The 13,727-nt window shown below is 33.1% G+C and overlaps 1 protein-coding gene across 1 annotated transcript in view; it reads left to right on the forward strand.

The window, feature by feature from the left end:
* Positions 1-4,968: 4,968 nt before the first annotated feature.
* Positions 4,969-13,727, forward strand: part of LOC114339478 (mesoderm induction early response protein 1) — a 71,068-nt gene continuing 62,309 nt past the window's right edge. Inside the window, exon 1 of the mRNA XM_028290143.2 lies at positions 4,969-5,136. The gene's annotated coding sequence lies outside the window, so the exon portion shown is untranslated. The remainder of the gene's footprint in view (positions 5,137-13,727) is intronic.

The raw sequence follows: 13,727 nt of genomic DNA on the forward strand, positions 1-13,727 counted from the left end.
TTGCCGGGATATCGTCTGGGCCCGGGCTAGTGTTTTTTAATTCGGATAAAGCATTTTCCAGTTCTTCAAAACTGAAAGGTAGATCCAATGGATCATTTAAATTGTCATTTTCAAAAAGATTTCTCTAAAAGATTCAGCTAAAGTGTTAGCTATCTCTTGAGGAGAAGTTGAAATCCTATTGTCAATTTTTAATTTTGAAATCATTGGCGTGTAGTTCAAACCAGAAATTTTTCTTATTCTTTTCCATACTTCGCTGACAGGAGTTGAGGAATTTATTTCTGAAACATATTTGGACCAGGAAGCCTTCTTAGCTTGTTTTATAATAAGTTGTGTCTTAGCTTTAAGTGATTTGAACATGATTTTATTTTCAGGTGTTTTATGTCTTTTATATTTATTAAATGCAGTTTTACTTGCTCTAATAGCTGCTCCGCATTCTGAGTTCCACCAAGGTACAGGAATCTGATTATTCTTTGTCTTTTTTGATTTCCCAACGAATTGCTCAGCACTACTCATAATAATGCTATTCAAATTGTTTAAAGATTCATCAATGCTTTCAGCCATTTTACAGTTTGGCATTGAGTTGTCGATATAATTTTCAAATTTTAACCAATCGGCAGTTTCAGTTTTCCATCTGGGTATGAAAACGTCATGGGTCAGAGCCATAGAGTTTTTTATTACTATGGGATGATGGTCGCTCCCATAAGTGTATTGTAAAACTTCCCAAAATAATCGTGGTGTAAGTGCAGGGTCACAAAGACTTAGATCAATTGCTGAAGAATTTCCGGTATTAATGTTAAATCTGGTTGGAGATCCGTCATTAAGAAAATTCAATTGAAAATCTCTAATTATATTTTCGACAATTTTTCCTCTAGCATCTGAATAAAAGGAGCCCCAAATAATATTATGACTATTAAAATCGCCCACAATAATGCGAGAGGATGGTATTTGACTAAATAAATTCTTTAAATCGTTGTACGTTACTTGGCGACTGGAGGGTAAGTAAAGGTTGCAAATAAAATACCTGTTTGATGATTGTATTTCCACGACTACAACTTCCAGATTTGTAGCCACTGGAAATTCTTTCGCTGATAGTGATTTTTTTACTAGTGTGGCTACACCACCTGAAGAAAAATTATTATTTGTTATCCTGTCTTTGCGAAAACAGTCATATTGGTTGGAGTTATATTTTTTTTTTGGGATTCAGATTAGTTTCCTGTAGGCATATTATATCAGGAGATTGTTCACCAATTAGATGTTGGAGCATAGCAAGGCGATGGAAAAATCCATCAATGTTCCACTGAAGTAGAGACTTGAATTTTATTATTGGCTTAATTGAGATGTGTCACTTTCCCAGTCCGATGTCTCACTGCCAAGATAACTATTGATTTTTTTCTTTATGGACTTGAATTTACGTTTTATGGATGTTTCCTTTAAATGGGGGTAAACTTGACTGAGCATATGGGACAAAGCTGATAGGTCTGTGGTATATTCTTGAATTGTGGTTATAGGATCTGTTGATCCCGTGATATTCATTAAGAGCATGTTAAGTTGTTCAAAGTTTAGAGGGAAAGGTAGAGGTTGATTTTCTATGAAGTTTTTAGCAGGGTCAAGTAAGAGAGAAAATGAGCATTCAGAAGTGCTTGCTGAACTAGTTTTAGCTTTTTTAGATTTTGCTTTGGCTTTAGGTGGTGAAAAAATGTTACATTTTTTTGAAGATGGATCTGCTTCAGGTGAAATAATTTCATTAAAGCTACGTTTTGGTTGATTGGTTGGTTGGTTGGTTGGTTGATTGGTTGGTTGGTTGGTTGGTTGATTAATTATGTGACTGACCTTATTTGATGCATCTACTTTGTTCGGTATCTCTGGGAAATTTGAAATAGACATTTGTTCACACTGAGAAGCGTTTGTATCATTGGGTGCTTGCAAATATATATTTGTTGCGCTGGATACCGATGCTTCATTGTTTTGGTTGGGTTTTAGTTGAGGTTGAGCTAGTAGTTCGGAGCACTGTGATGCAATGTGACCTGGCTTCTTGCATCTGAAGCAAACTAAACTGTCTTGAGAAATGAATATTCTATATTTCGTGTTGTCGAAAACAAGAGTAAATGACTCTGGTAGTGTTAGACTGTGAGGACTGATATAGATTTGTCTTCGAAAACTAAGGATGTGATTGTACTCAGGCATAGAAGCACTAATTTTGAGGAATGTCATGGGGGAGACAGGAACTATGCCGATTTTTTGTAACTCATTGATTAGCAAGTCGTGCGGTGTTGAAGGACATACGCCGGAGAGCACAAGTCGTTCCGCTGGTGTAACTAACCTTCTTGCTCTGACAATTTCACCTTGTATTTCTATTTGACCATGATTATTCATAAAATCATCCACTATTTGTTTATTGGATAAATACATATATATGCGATTATTAGATAATCTAGAAGAGAAGATTATATTTTTCGGTTGAATTATATTTCCACGTGGGAGAAGGTAGTCTTGAAGTTTGGTGTTTTCTAAGGCACTAAAGATAATTGCTTGGGACTTTAAAGGAAATTGCACTCTCGACGCTGCCAAAGAGTATGACTGTGGTGCGTTTATTTGACTTTGATGGTCTTGTATTGAAGAACTGTTTTGTGATTCCATGTTAGAATTCATTTCGATAAACGTTAAGTGAAAAGTAAGTCCGACCCTGTACACCTGCTAAAACAGGTGTATAGGTCTTTACTAAAAGCGGTTATTTTGCTGGTAAAACTGGATTTGTTTGTTGACAACCATAAAAAATAATTGCAATTTGTTGACTTTAATGCTAATTTAACTGGATATTATGTAAAGAGTTTGTACACTTACAGTTTATTTCAATATATCACTGAGATTCACAATTTATAACTTATATTAAACTTTGTTAATATTAAAATTATTCGGAGCCCACATTGAAGACAACATTATAGTTATCGGTGCAGAACCGAACTCCGTATTTACTATTTGTTTTGTTTACTAAAATTATTTTCTTTTGAAATATATTGAAATACCTATTGCATAATTTTAAACAAATTACACATCTTTTAACATAAAAACACATCTTTTAACTGAACTAGTATTATGTATTTAATAAGGTTTAAAGGTGTTGAATGCTGAGTATTGCTGAGGGCTTTAACTGAACTAGGTACATAGTTTACAGCGGAACTTAAATACACCAGATAATGTCTCAGTAATTTGTTTACTTGTGAACTGAAATAATTAAGTTGTACTTACTTGAAAATAATTATTATACTGAATAGATGTTCCAAGTAACCCACTTTCACAAACTTCATTCTTACGACGAGAAATACCGGCAAAACATTTTGAAAGAAATTAATTATTATGCCTCTCCATTTAGTGATCTGACATAAATAATCAACGTAATAACATAATAGGTAATACACTCACGATCCGAGAACATTTTTGGCATTGACACTAAACAGGATTCTTTAAAACTGTCTGTTTACTATCTGTCTTCTATCTATTTACATGGGACATGGGACTGTCTATGCTTAAATTTGCGTACCGCACATAGTTGTCAGATTTAAATTTGCATACCAAAATGTATTTTAATTTTTTTGTCAAACGGTTGCATTTAGAAAAAATGTTATAAGAGTTTTTTGTTCTACATGGTGCCTTCTACCTATACCTTTAAGGAACGTACTATTTCCCGGGACACCCTGTATTATATACAGGGTGTCCAGAAACTCTACCGACAAACGAAGACAGGAGATTCCTCATATAATTTGAAGACATTTTAACCCAATTTATCTAGTCCGAAAATGCTTTCTAAGGGAGCTAGAGCTCTTTGAAGATGGCGTCTTGTAATTAGTTTTTCTTAAATACCTCCAGAACGCTTCTATTTAGAAAAACAAAAATTGGTACACATATTTATCTTCCAGATATAAATCGATTTCATCTATTGTGAATTTCTAGTACCGGTCATAGGCGTCCTGTTTGGGTAGGGTAACGGTTATTTTATCGTTTAACTTTTTTATCTTTAGCTTTTAAGCATTTTTGATACTGGATTATTATATTGTGAGATATTCTAGTACTAAAAGGTATCTTTGATTTAAGTCGGTAGGACACACCGTTTTCTAAAAAATGGATTTGAAAATTTGTCGTTTTTTGAATTTGAAAAAAAATTAAAAAATTAAAAAAAAAGGGTGTATTTGAAGAACTTACAGCAAGAGTAACTTTTAGTACTAGAATACCTCACAACTTAATAATCTAAAGTCAAAAAGTCTTAAAATTTAAAGACAAAAATGTTATGCGATAAAATAACCCTTAACCTACCTAAAACGGACGCATATGCCCGGTACTAGAAATTCGCAATTAATGAAATCGATTCGTCTCTGGTATATAAATAAACGTACCAGTTTTCGTTTCCTAAATGGTGTTTTTTTGAATTTTTTTTTGGAAATTCAAAAAACGAAAAATTTTCAAATCGATTTTTCTAGAAAACGGTGTGTTCTACCGACTTAAAGCAAGAGTACCTTTTAGTACTACCATGCCTTCTAATTTAATAATCCAGTATCCAAATGCTTATAAGTTAAAGACATAAAAGTTATGCCATAAAATAACCGTTGCCCTACCAAAAACGGACGCCTATGACCGGTACTAGAAATTCACAATAAATGTAATCGATTTATCTCTAGAAGATAAATATGCGCACCAATTTTCATATGTCTAAATAAACGCGTTCTGGAGTTATTTAAGAAAAACTAATTACAAGACGCTATCTTCAAAGAGCTCTAGCTCCCTTAGGAAGCATTTTCGGACTAGAAGAATTGGGTTAAAATGTCTTAAATTTATATGAGGAATCTTCTGTCTTTGTTTGTCAGTAGAGTTTCTGGACACCCTGTATTTATGTCCAACAGATATAAAACCTGAAAACAATTTCAGATATAATAATTTCGAAGCCGCCTCTGTTTTGTTTGGGTTAGTGAATCATTATTTCCGATATTTTAGTAGGTACAATATTTCAGTACGTGCATTACTAAAACGTGAATCATTTCTGCATAGACATTCGATTTAAACTTGTTCTTGTTGGTAAACAATCGTCAGTGTAAAGGTTTTTGTGGTTGTTGTTGTTTAGGTCTTGATAACAGTTTTACAGGACAGGTAAGTGTTGATCAAAACATACAAAACATCAAGTAAACAATAACAAACTTTGTAAATTCCTTTAATTCGTGTTGTTTATGGGATACTGATATAGTTTTATATTTATAGCATTTGATCCTCAGTGTTACACATACTTTATTCGTTTGTTCTACTTATAATAGTATAGCATTAAAACTAAATCAAATTATAATGAAATTTCTAGGTTAGAATACAGGCCGGTATTTCGGGGTACATAATGTTTATCAGAATGAATAAATTAATAGTGTAGGAAACAGAGGTTGAACCTCGCGAAATGGACACAAGTCCGGTTTTATTTTTTTTATGGTAGATCAAGGGCTGCTTATTATGAGACTAACTTTTTCTTAAAAAAATTCGCCCCGGAACGCCACTTTTCATCCCTTTAACGGGGGTAACTTTTTGTTTTTGTGAAACGTAGCCCTTCCTGTACGTTTTGAAAAAAATTTACTGAATAGTAAAATGAAGAGGACTATATTTACTACTATTTTTTTCCGACAGCATATGTCTATCACCCACCGTTTAGCGGGGGTGGCGCCCCAAAGTTGACAGGTTTTTAAAAAAAGATGTTTTAAAAAAAAATATTTTTTCCTAACTGTAATGGAAATCAAAAAGAAACCCTGCGGAAATTAATCACAAATAAGTGGCTGATTTTTTGGTATAGGTTTCTTTTATGTAGCAATTGCACATTTTTTAATTACAGGGTGTTACATTTTAAAAAATCCCATTTTATACCATCTGAACCGCTTATGCTAGAGTAAAAAAACTTTCAGCGATTACCCATGTATAAATACTATTTACAAATTTGTATAATGCACCCCCATATTTTCCCCGGAACCACCCCAAAAAAAAAAGAAGAATTAATAAAGAAAATAATCAAAAATTGATTTTGGGCAACCAGTATGGCTTTAGGGTGCAAAGAAAGTAAAATATGCATAGGTCATAATATGTACCAGACAGTGTGTCCTTTTATTTTCCATAAGTAAGTTATCCATAAAAGGAATAGGTTGACGGAAAAAAATAGCTATTTGTATAACAAGGGAGGAAAGTGCTACTTTTCCTCCCGAGAATGAAGTTTACTGCCCGACGCGTAGCGGAGGGCAGTAATCATTCAAGGGAGGAAAAGGCACTTTACTCCCATGTTATATGGTTTTTCCACCTTCCTCAAATAACAAGTCATTTTTTCATTTTTACTTAATTTATTTATGTAACTAACCAACAAAATTTATTAGAACTAAAACTAACAAGTATGTACAATATAACTGTCAACTGTCAAATATAAGTCAAATTATTAATGTAAACATTGTTAAATCAGAATAACAATTTACTGTTTTTTACCATTCTGCAAAATAGAGAATGTTTTTAAATAAACGTTAAAATGTGTAGATACTTACGTAATCGAAAATAGATATTGTACAGGGCGTCAATAAGTTATATTTCATGAATGAAATACCATGACGTCACTTTTACTTTTCCTCCCTAGGGAGGAAAAATATTTTCCTCCCTAGGGAGGAAAAGTACAACTTTGCTCCCTACAATCAGGTCCGGAAAAGTATACTTTCGGTAGAGGTAGGTGGAAAAATCAAAAACTGGAGCATTTGTGAGGTTTACGGCGCAACTGTGCCGTAACGGTTGCTTGTACGAAAAAAATGGTTAGGACCTTATTGGTAGAGAAAATAGTGGTCTTTAATTATGTATAAGTTTCGTTTCAAAAAAATGTATAGGTAATGTGAAAATCGTAAAAACATGCTCGCGAAGGGATAGGGGTAGTTTCTGCAGTTTATTTTCAAGGATAGGGGTAGTTTCCGCAGGGACATTGCAATAACCATATATATTTATGAAAAACTCTATTGATGGAGTCATATATGCCCATATGGGTCAAAAAGCAAAAAAACTTTTTTTTAAACCCCCCATTTTATTTTATTTTTTTGCTACTGGGGTTGCACTAAGAAATCGCTTTTGGTGTCATTGCATGGGTAATAAGAACATGCACAAAATGATATATGAAACATTTTAATAAAGGGCATGGTGTGTGAAGACATTTTTTTGACATTTTTTATTAATTCTCCCTTTTTTTGGGTGGTTCCGGGGAAAAATGGGGATGCATTATACAAATTTGTAAATAACACCAGTACATGGATAATCGCTGAAAGTTTTTTTACTCTAGCATTAGCGGTTCAGATGGTATAAAAAAAGGGGTTTTTTTAAAATGTAACACCCTGAAATTAAAAAATAGGGAATTGCCCTTAAATGAAACCTATATCAAAAAATCAACCACTTATTTGTGATTAATTGCTGCAGCGTTTCTTCTTCATTTACATTAGAGTTGGGGAAAAATATTTTTTTTTTAAAAACATCTTTTTTAAAAACTTGTCAACTTTGGGGCGCCACCCCCGCTAAACGGTGGGTGATAGACACATGCTGTCGGGAAATAAATAGTAGGAAATCATTTTACTATAAAGTAAAGTTTTTGCAAAACGTACAGGAAGGCCTGCGTTTCGCAAAAACCTTAAGTTACCCCGTATAAAGGGATGAAAAAGGGTGTTACGGGGCGAATTTTTTTAAGAAAAAGTCTCATAATAAGCACCCCTTGATATAACAGAAAAAAAAATAAAACCGGACTTGTGTCCATTTTGCGAGGTTCAACCTCTGTTTCCTACACTATAATGAATGAGTCATTTTTGGAAGCAAATAGCACAAAAGGGTTTTTGTATTAAAATGGGGGATATTATATTAGCAACATGAAGCGCAATTACCATGCTAAAGTAAAATATTATTGTTTTTATTAAAGAGTTTAGCACTTCACTTGTTTATACAACTTATATTTGAATCGTATGGTCTCTCAATGCACGTTAATTCTCCTACAAGGATTACAAAAACTACATCTACCATAATCGATTATACTGTCTCCGATTTCTCACCCCTTGATGTCTGCTCTACAGTTATTAATGCGGGACTATCTGATCATGAAGCAGTGTATACGAAGTTTAACATCTTCAGCAAACCCTCCTCAAAAACCCGACGTTTAGGTAGGATTTTTTCCACCGGGAATTTTCGTAAATTCCAAAATTTATGCTTAACTTCTGAGTGGCACTTTCCTTCTATAGACGTGGACTATAATTTCAGTGTTTTTCTAGATAAGCTTCTCCGCATCTTCAATAAGGCATTTCCTTTAATCCCTATTAAGCCAAAACATCGGAAACCTTGGGTTACGAAAGGTATTCGCATATCAGCCAAGAATATGCGTTCACTACTATACATCAAGAAATTTACTACCAATGTTTCTGTCACTGAATATATCACGAAGTACAGGACAACATATCTAAAACTTGTCAGATCAGCTAAAAAAGCCTATTATCAAAATCGTCTGGGAAGCTCTAAAAGTGTTGCAAAAGAAACTTGGTCTATAATAAACGATCTTCGAAATAAAACTCACACAGCTCAATCATTTTTCCTTCCAGATCCTGAAATTCTAAACGACTACTTCGTTAATGTGAGTAAAAATATAACATCAACTATTTTGCCGCAACAAGATCCCATTTCCTATCTCCCTAACTCAAGAAAGGTCTCGAATTCATTCTTTTTAAGACCAGTCGATAACTCTGAACTGATCCAAACAATCAATAGTATCAAAAGCAAATCATCTTGTAGTACTGATGGACTATCTATAAAAATTTTCTCTAATCTCACAGAAAATGTGTTGGAAATCCTAGTCTCTCTAATTAATGATTCCTTCGAAAAAGGTAAATTTCCAGAGTGCCTAAAGACAGCCATTATTATTCCTCTTCATAAGGGTGGTGAAAAATCTGATGCCTGCAACTATAGACCTATTGCCTTACTACCGGTACTCTCCAAAATTATCGAGAGACTCATTAAAACTCGACTTATGTCCTTTATCGTTGATAACAACATTTTATCAAAAAATCAGTTCGGCTTTTTAACAAATAATTGTACCACTGATGCCATGTTTTCTGTACTACATGAGGTTTACCAAGCATTAAACAATAATCTTTATACTGCCACTGTCTTCTGCGACTATGCCAAAGCTTTTGATTGCGTAAATCACGACATCTTGATTACAAAACTAAATTTCTATGGAATTCGAGGTATTTCTTTAAATTGGTTCCAATCCTACTTGAATAATAGGAAACAACTAGTTAGAGCAAATGATACTGACTCTAGTCTCAAAAACATTGTATGTGGAGTACCACAAGGTTCAGTATTGGGTCCTCTTCTGTTCCTTATCTTTATAAATGACATCACTAATTTAAAAATCGATGGGAAAATTTTTCTTTTTGCTGATGATACCAGTATCACTTGGACCAAGTCAACTATTGCATCTCTTCATGAAACTATAACTTCGGATCTACAGACGATAAAGACCTGGTCTGACTCTAATTTACTCTCTTTTAACGTAAATAAAACAGTAGCATTATCCTATAAAGGAGCTCTTCAACCTTTGCCTCTTAATAACAGCCAGATCAGTACCGTTGATTCTGTAAAATTTCTTGGTATTTTTTTAGACAGCAACCTCAAATGGTCCCTTCATATCGATTCGTTAAGTAAGAAACTCGCCTCAGCTTGCTATGCAATAAGATCTGTCTCAAGGGAACTCAATTTAGCATCTTCTAAAATAACATATTTTTCGTTGTTCGAGTCTCATCTTCGATATGGTCTTCCTTTTTGGGGTTCTAGTACAGCTGCTCAATTTGATGTTATTTTTAAATTGCAAAAAAGAGCAATAAGATATCTGTTTGGCCTCAGAAGATCTACACATTGTAGAAGTTACTTCAGAGAACACGGAATTTTAACACTTCCATCTTTATATATTCTAGAAACGGTTTGTTTAATTCGTAAACACCTTCATGTCTTTCCATCAAGGCCCAATCATCTTTACTCCACCAGAAATTCAATCTTTGACATTTATTTACCGATTCCATCCACTGAGTTAGTAAAGAAATCTATATTATATTCCGCAAAGAAACTGTACAACCATCTCCCGTTACAACTTAAATCTGTAACATATTTCCCAAAGTTCCGTAAAATGACAAAAGCCTATCTATCTAAAAGACCATACTATTCAATAGAAGAATTTCTTAATGAATAACTAAGAAAATTGGGTTTCATACGCAGTAGCATAAACTACTTGTCAGTTCCTTATGTATTTTATTATATTTGTTGTAAGTATGTTCAATTTGCAATTTATATAAATTTTGCAATACATTTTTTTTTTGTCTTGGCTTTTATATCTTATATTATACTGTACATATATTGACGATTTATCTTATTTTAGTAAATTGTACTTGTTGTTATTTGTTATTGATATTATGTTTTCTTTTGACTGTATGTAAGCTTTGTCCATAAAATTGTAAAAATTTTCAGTGACAATAAAGCATATTTCTATTCTATTCTATTCTATTCTAACTCCGACATCTATCAGCAGAGCGCCTAAGCTTTAAATGGAGAATTGTGCAGGGTGGAAACAGCTTATGGAATAAAATTATTTTTGTCCTTGGTTTAAAATATATGAAAAAACGCCGAGACGTCGATTTTTTTATATAAAATCCACAAGGAAAAGAAATTCCTGTAGCTGGCTATACAGGGTGTTTGGTAAAGAATGGGCCATTGCTTAAACTTAGATTCCTTAGCTTAAAATAGGTCGATTTAAGCTAACTTACCTTAGTACAAAAGTTGATAATAATCTAAATACAGGGTGTCAAAGTTAAAACTTTTATTTTATTTGTTTTTGAATATTTCCTGACAGGCATGGGACAACAACACGCAATTTGGTAAGTAGTGGTGGTACTGTACACCCTACTTAATTATGTTAAACAAACGTTTCTAGCTACTACCAGAGGCGTACGACGGGGAACATGAATGGTTGACCCTTCCCAAATTCTACGCCACTGGCGGGATTGCTATTTTAGTGCAATTTTTTGATTCTCCAATACTTTTTATGTAAAAAATATACTCTTCATTTGTAACGATAAAGCCATTAGTTTTCGAGATATTTGAAGCCAAAAATGAAGGAGCATAATGCACTAATCAAAATAAGTGTGATTTTTTCTTTTTAACTTTAAATATCTCGAAAACTCATGACTTAATCGTTACGAATGAAGAGTATATTATTTGCATAGAAAGTATTGTAGAATCTAAAAATTATGCTAAAATAGCAGTTTCATCAGTGGCGTAGAATGTGGGAAGGGTCAACCATTCACTTTCCCCTGTCGTACGCCTCTGGTATTAACCACAAACGATTAACATAATTTAGTAGGATGTACAGTACCAACACTTTCTGCCAAGTACCACAAGGTTATGTCAAATAGTTTTATAGTATCGGGCACACATAATTCTTAAAGTTTTAAATAAAGAATAAATTATTAAAAAAAAGAATACTTCAAAATAATTTGACATCTCCGTGTGATACTTGGCAGAAAGTGTAGGCACTGTACACCCTACTAAATTATGTTAAATAATCGTTTCTGGCTACTACCAGAGGCGTACGATAGGGGAAAGTGAATGGTTGACCCTTCCCAAATTCTACGCCACTGATGAAACTGCTATTTTAGCATAACTTTTAGATTCTCCAATACTTTCTATGCAAATAATATATTCTTCATTCGTAACGATAAAGTTACGAGTTTTCGAGATATTTGAAGTTAAAAATGAAAAGGCACACTTCTTTTGGTTAATGTATTATGCTCCTTCGTTTTTAGCTTCAAATATCTCGACAACTAATGGCTTTATCGTTACGAATGAAGAATATGTTTTTTACATATAAAGTATTGGAGAATCAAAATATTGCAATAAAATATCAATTCCGCCAGTGGCGTAGAATTTGGGAAGGGTCAACCATTCACGTTTCCCAGTCGTACGCCTCTGGTAGTAGCCAGAAACGTTTGTTTAACATAATTTAATAGATTGTACAATACCAGCACCATTTACCAAATTTTGTGTTTTTGTCCCATGCCTGTCAGGAAATATTCAAAAATAAATAAAATAAAAGTTTAACTTTGACGGTATTTCGGTTATTATCAACTTTTGTAATAAGGTAAGTTAGCTTAAATCGACCTATTTCAAGCTCACGAATCTAAGGTTAAGCTATGGCCCATTCTTAACAAAAGACCCTGTATACTATATACCTACCATTAATCACAAAAATTTAGTAAAATCCTTTATAAAACGTATCTTTTCATTTATTAAAATCCCTTAAAGGGCTGCATTAAAATCACAGACGGTTTTCGATCTAAAAAGATCATTATCAGTGCTGTTAACAGGTTTCTAACATGCTGAGCCACCAAAATATGTGGGTAAAAACCCTTTAAATGTAAAATTATGAAAGAGTTACATTATTATGTTTAATTAAATGTGATGGTTAAAATTCTACTAGATATAGCAGCAGGCATCACAGAACTCCCCACACAACACGTGGGTTGCTCAAGTCTGCAGGGTATGTCCTCACATTACGTACAGTAATTAGCAACTGAGTTGCTAATAATTGTGGATTTTGAAATTACAAAGTGTAGAAACCACTTATGGAATAAAATTGGTTGCGTCCTTAATTAAGAAATTTATAAAACACTCTAAGACACGTTAGCTTTTAAATTCAAATGTGCGCTTTTCAACATAAATTTAAATGTACAAATAGCCCAATAAATGACCATTTTGGAGTGTAATTTCCAGGGGCAACTCCGAATTGCATGAAAATTTGGATTTAGGTTCTACTTACCCTCCACTTCAAAGTTGAATTTGTGCCGTTGGTTGCTTTTACTTGGGGGGTGACATTTACCCCTTCTCGGGGGGTGAAAAACGCATGTTTAAAATAAGGCAGGAAATGGATAAATTGACTTATTTTAAGCACCTTTTGTTCCATAAAGTTTTTTACGTAAGTCAATACTTTTCGAGTTATTCGCGATTTAAAATGTTGATTTTTCGACAAAAAAACTACGTTTTCAGACCGTTTTTTCGAAATAACTCAAAAAGTAAATATTTTATCGAAAAAAATATATTTAGCAAAAGTGTAACCTATAAAAAAAACGAAAAAAATGGTGTACAAGAAAAGTCTACAAATTGAGTAGAAGCAAAGTTGTAGCTCATGAAAAATACGTTCTTATTCGTCTAATTCCAAATCGAATAATTCAACGCGAAATCACCGAAGAAAGAAGCGTTTTTCGGGAAAACCTTATTAACATATTTAAAGTATCGAAACAAAGATTATTATTTGTTTTTTTTTACAAAAGTTTACAGCATCAAAAATAAACGAGTTACACTGAAAAAAAGTTGGCTCCTTTTTTTTGGTAAAAAAAAAATCGTGAAAACCTCCCTCTATTTAGCACCCTAAATGAAATTAATCGTTTGGCTTTACCATCTATTTTAACTGTATGTGTATTGTTTATATGATCTGTAAGTTTGATTGGTTTGAAGTGCTTATTTTCGAAAACATTTGGTTTTATAATAAAAAAAAAATTCTAAAATTTTTTGAAAAATTTCATTTTTTCAAAATAACTTAAAAAGTATTAACATAAAATCCTTTATAAAAGGTATATTTATTAAAATCCCTATACAGGGCTACATCA

This window comes from Diabrotica virgifera, chromosome 2, assembly GCF_917563875.1.
Source record: "Diabrotica virgifera virgifera chromosome 2, PGI_DIABVI_V3a".
NCBI lineage: Eukaryota > Metazoa > Arthropoda > Insecta > Coleoptera > Chrysomelidae > Diabrotica > Diabrotica virgifera.